Consider the following 6,000-nt stretch of genomic DNA (forward strand, 5'->3'; position numbering starts at 1 on the left):
TTTTCAGCATCATTACTCCAGTCTTCAGTGCCACATGATCCTTCAGAAATCATTCTTACACTGATTTGATGCTCAAGAAACATTTTTTATTATTAACAATGTGGAAAATAGTTGTGCTGCTTAACATTTGACTTTTTTTTAGGATTCTTTGATGAATAGAAAGTTCAAAAGAACAATATTTATTTAAATCTTATGTAACATGCATGCTTTATTTTCCCTTTTGATCATTTTAAGGCATCTAGTAAAAAAAAAAAGAAATCTAGAAGATAGATAGACATAGATAGATATATTTATACAGATAGATAGATAGATAGATAGAGATACAGATGCTAAGATGTTGTAGGTGTTTGTCAGGGTGTTCTGAGAGCATTTCGATGTGGTTGCTATACTGTAATGTGTTGTTGCTAGGCGAGTCCTTACTGACCCGAGTCAATTCAATTCAATTCAATTCAATTCAAATTTATTTGTATAGCGCTTTTCACAATACACATGGTTTCAAAGCAGCTTTACAGAAAGTGCATTTCATAAATGAAAAATAAAGTTAGTTAATCATGTATTGCCTAATTTAGGGCATTACATCGCTAGCGTTGAGTCGTCTCTTCACAGGCGTCGAGTCGTCTCTTCATGGGTGTTGGGGCATCTGAAGTCTCCATGAGAGGCTGGATACAAACTGGAGCTGACGAACTATTTACCTCTGGACTAGCGTCCCGAGATAACAGAAAAGCAGATGGGAAATAATTAGCATAGCTGCTGTTCATAATATTTGATCCGATTTAACTGTAGTATAAAAGGTAATCTTTATGTGAATGCTTGGCTAAAGAGATGCGTCTTTAATCTAGTTTTAAACTGGGACAGCGAGTCTGAACCTTGAACAATATCAGGAAGACTATTCCAGAGTTTAGGAGCTAAATGTGAAAAGTCTAAAGATCCAGCTTCAGTGCTGCAGCAGCCGTGGCCCGTGAGGCTCGCCGTACCCATACAAGCTGTATTTGTGCGTCTGCATGTGGCCTCCTGACTGTGCATTAATTAAGGGTGGGATACTCCTGTTTACACACACGGATCAAACCATCTCAACCGTGTTTGTGGAAGAGACTTAAATCAATGGCCTTACTGAAGAACTTCACTCTCAGCCTTTACAAAGAGTCCGTATGTCTACGATCAAAGCGGATTCAGTGGAGCTTTCTGTATTTTTCTGTCCTCGTGCATTCTTGTAGAATATAGAAATCCTTTTTCTTTCGACATCCGTGTGTTAAAACTTCAGCTGCTTTAGTTTCACTGTGTGTGTGTGCTTTCACTATGAGAGCTTCATGCCATTTTCTTTTTGTAATAGAGAGGAGAAAACACACACACACACACACACACACACACACACACACACACACACACACACACACACACACACACACACACACACACACACACACACACACACACACACACACACACACACACACACACACACACACACACACACACACACACACACACACACACACAAATAGTTCTGCCTAAATAGACCTTCACTTCTGAGAGTGTTTCAGAGCAGGTCATCAATAGCCTCCCTGTTCCTCTGAGGTAAAATGAGATCCTACACACACAGATACACAGCAGTTTAACCTCAATCCAAGAGCAAAAATAAAACGGCAAAGACCCACCTTCTTTTCTGAAAGACATTACAGTCCTAGTGCCACACACACCCACACACAGATATTATGGTAATAGAACTAAAATAGTTGCCGTTGTTCACGTCTCATTTCTTTTGGATTACAGCTACAGCGTCATTTCAGTGTACGCTCATATCATCATTACCATAATGACTCGATTAGGGCATTCGTTGATTCGGTTTAACAGTTTTTGGATAGCACATGTTTCACTACACACACTAAGTTGTTTAAACTTCAAAATAACAAACCAAATAGTAGGCCAAACAGATGAGACTTGATGGCGTATGTTTAATACGTCTCAGATGTGTATATATAAATAATATATTGTACAGAAGTGACAGTAAAGACATTTATGTTACAAATGAATCGATTTTAATGATTTTAAATGAGCGCTGTTCTTTTGAACTTTCTGTTCATCAAATAATCTGGAAAAAAGTATCAAAGTTTCCACAAAAATATTAAACTGTTTTCAACATTGATAATAATCAGAAATGTTTCTTAAGCAGCAAATCATCATATTAGAATGATTTCTGAAGGATCATGTGACACTGAAGACTGGAGTAATGATGCTGAAAATTCAGCTTTGATCACAGGAATAAATGCTTACATTAAATATATTAAAATGGAGAAAACTGAATGGTAATAATATTTCACAACATTACTGTGTTTACAGATTTTTTTCATCAAATAAATGCAGCCTTGGTGAGCAGAAGATCTTATACCAACCCTAAACTTTAAACTGTAGTGTAAATAGACAAAAATGAGACAATTATTTTCATAAAGTAAGAGTGTTGAGCTACAATATATAATATATTTCTATATATAATGTGGCTGTGATACATGTTTGAGTTCATATTGACTTTTGATTGTAGACGTTGGAATCTAAGCAAATCTGAGTTGAGTTTGTGCTCCATTATTCACAAGGAGAAAGAATTGAGACATTAAAGAGATCTCATTTGTGACGTTTCTTTCGTATGGGATGTCCTGACATGTTGAAGCCTATAGCCGCTTCTCATCTTCCATTTCCTCTCTGTGGAGTCATAGTGGCCCGTTGTGAACCTCCACACTGCACGCGTGTGTCTATTTGTCGGTCTCTTTTGGGTGGACTCATTTCTAGCTCTGGGACGGGCAGTTATTTTGGGCTCACAGACTGAGGCGCACTGTGTCACTGCCGAATCTGTATTTACGCTTCTCTGATTGGCCTGTTTTATTTGTGTTTCTCTCACTGGTCAGCTTTATTTGTCTGTGTTTGACCGGCTGTGTTTTTGTGTTGGTTTGGCGTGTTGTGTTAGCTTGATTTGTGTTTCCTGCCGTACGACGAAGAGAAAAAGAGTCTGCCTGTTTATTCAGTCTAAAAGGCTATTTTTTTTTTCAGTCCTAAATGAGTTTAGATTCATGAATGTTAATTTGTTTATTCAGATTGATCAAGCACTTCAGAGTCGCTGCATGTTTTGGAGCGAGCAGATCAGACAAAAGATATGCAATACTGATGTGTGTGAGGAAAAACATGAGACTTAAATGAGCTGAAATTAAACGTTCAATGCATTCAAGGAATAATTCACCCAAAAATTTAAATTATGTCATTGTTTACTCTAGTGTTATTTCTTTTTATGGGATGCAAAATGAGTTAGCAAGAAGAATGACCAGGCTGCTCTCTTCGAAGCTCCAAAATTATATTGTGTTTTAGCAGTTGGATATGAAAGAGGTGTATTAATTTGTGTATTTTTGCAGTAGATTTTTAGGAAAGCTCGTTTGAAGAGAAAAGTAAAGTCTTAGAGGAGAAAGCAGAGGTGTGTGTGTTACCATTTCATGAGTTCTCAAACCGGTTCCACGGAGGGCCTAGTGTATGCAGGTTTTTGGTCTTTCCCTTCAATTAGTGCCCAATTAAGACCTAGACTACCAGGTGAGGGGAGATCTTAACCAATTAGTGACCTACTCAATCAATTTGGTTCAAGATAAAAGAGAAAACCTGCATACACTAGGCCCTCCGTGGAACCGGTTTGAGACCATTCGGTTCTCTTGTTTCTTTTGGTCTTGACAAAAAAAATTACATTTTACTCTTAGGGTTTGTTCACACTTGGCATGTTTGGTTGGATTAAAACAAGCCCTGGTGCGATTGCTCAGTTAGTTCGGTTCATTTGTATAAGTGTGAACGCTGCCATCCGAACCCTGGCGCCGAACAACCGGACTGAGACTGCTGAAAAGATGAGTCTCAAGAACTCTGGTGTGGCTACACTGAAATATGAACGCAACACGGACCAAAGACATCAAAAAGAACCTAATTTTTCTCATCATAGTCGTGATGTTACCCATCCCAGTTCAGTACAGACGTCAGAACCACGTCTCCTCGCAGCGGATCTTCGTTTGTGTGTGTGACGGAGGGATTCCTGACACTGTTTTGACTCCTTTACACATTTTATAAGCTCTTCATGAGTTCCCATCTGGTTAAAATACCATCACATGTAGCTACGCACATACAACAAGTGCATTTATCCCAGCACACGGCATTGTTTTGGATGTCCGGTAAGTTCCGTTGCGTAATACACGTCATAAAAGCCGACCAATCAGGTTGGGAACATATCCCTGTGCCTTTAGATTCTGTATCTTTTGGTTCGGTGTTAAAAATGCCAATGTGAAGGCTAAGTGGACCAGGACTAAATGTGTGTTTTTTTTTTTTTTTTGTCTGCAAACCAAGCGAACCGAACTAGTGTGAAGAACACACTGGTTCTCTATGCGTTCACACTTTTTTTTTAAATCAGTTTTATCACTGAGATAAATAAAAGAAGAAGCTTTTGATGTTTTGCCACAGAACTTCCCAAACATCCCAAAAAATGGTGTGTGCTGCCGGGCTAAATGCGCTCGTTGTATGTGTGTACTTATGAAGGTATTTTTATCAGCTGAGAACTGTCTCAAAACAGTGCCAGGAATTCCTGTTACTCACAAACAAACATCTGCTGAAAGAAGACACGGAAGACACTTTTACCAAACTGTAATGGACAACGTGACGAGAAAAAAACTGGTGTGCTTTAGCACTTTAGGGTCGCATCTTATGGCATCATGTCCTTTTTTGGTTCGTTTAGAAGTCTTTGGTCCAAGTTGCGTTCATATTTCATTCAAACCACACATGAGTTTGTTTGGAAGCGGACCGAGACTCATCTTTTCAGCGGTCTCAGTCTGGTTGTTCAGCGCCAGGGTTCAGATGGCAGCGTTCACACTTATTCAAATGAACCGCACTAACTGAGCAATCACACCAGGGCTTGTTTTAATTGAACCAAACCTGACAAGTGTGAACAAACCCTTAGTCTCAGACAGATGAATGCCAGGTAAAGTAGATCAATAGAAGCTACAATATTTCACATAAAAAAGAAAGAAAACAAATACTTTTATGAAAACAATTGAGTGACTCAACTGAATCTGTGAAATTCACTAAAATGAGACTTCTCTTTGAGAAGATGGATGGATGGATGCAGGGCTCTCAAGTCTCACGCATTGGGCGTGAGACACACGCAATTCAACCAGCTCACACGCTCACACGCCACACCGTGTATTTCTCACGCTGAAAAGGCAATGCCAACCAAGTTGTCCTGCGAGCTTTATATCTAACGTTGTATACGAGGCGCGAGCACACAAAGTGAAGTTTCCTGCCGCCAGCGCGTATCTCGGCCAAATTGCGTTCGTTACAAGGCAACACAGATGCGCTAACACACGGAAGTTGACGAAACATTCTCGGTCACCGTACGTTCGTTACTAGGTAACCAACAACATCGCGTGAACACACGTCGTGATGGAGAAGGTAAGTTGGAAGAAAGCTCGTCTAACATTTTTAGGCTAGTAGAACATTTAATATATAGCCCATCGTTTACATTATTATTGATGCAGTCAAAAACTCTACAACTACTTTGCAACCAGGTCAGAAGCTTTGGCTAGCTTACGTTTTCTTAAACTAAGGGAATGTTAGTGGGTATGGGAAGGAATGAAGATATATTTCTTCATTTTATTTCAAATACATTTAAATTTGTTTATTTTATTTTATTTTAAATTATATATTATACTGTATTAATAGTCTTTCTAGTTGCATTAAGGCTACATGTATTAAAGCAGAGTGCTCTGGGTAATATTTTATATCCTGTCAAAACATACATTAATCATTGCCATTGCATTTGTATTTTTCAAACACAAAACACATTTCATAAGCTGGAGTGTGTACTCTTGTACACACACACACACACACACACACACACACACACACACACACACACACACACACCTTAATAATACTCTAATATGTCATTTGTTCACAATGTCCCATGCACCACACAATAAATAATTATACCAT

Source organism: Scardinius erythrophthalmus (genome assembly GCF_964197995.2).
Source record: "Scardinius erythrophthalmus genome assembly, chromosome: 17".
Taxonomy (NCBI): Eukaryota; Metazoa; Chordata; class Actinopteri; order Cypriniformes; family Leuciscidae; genus Scardinius; species Scardinius erythrophthalmus.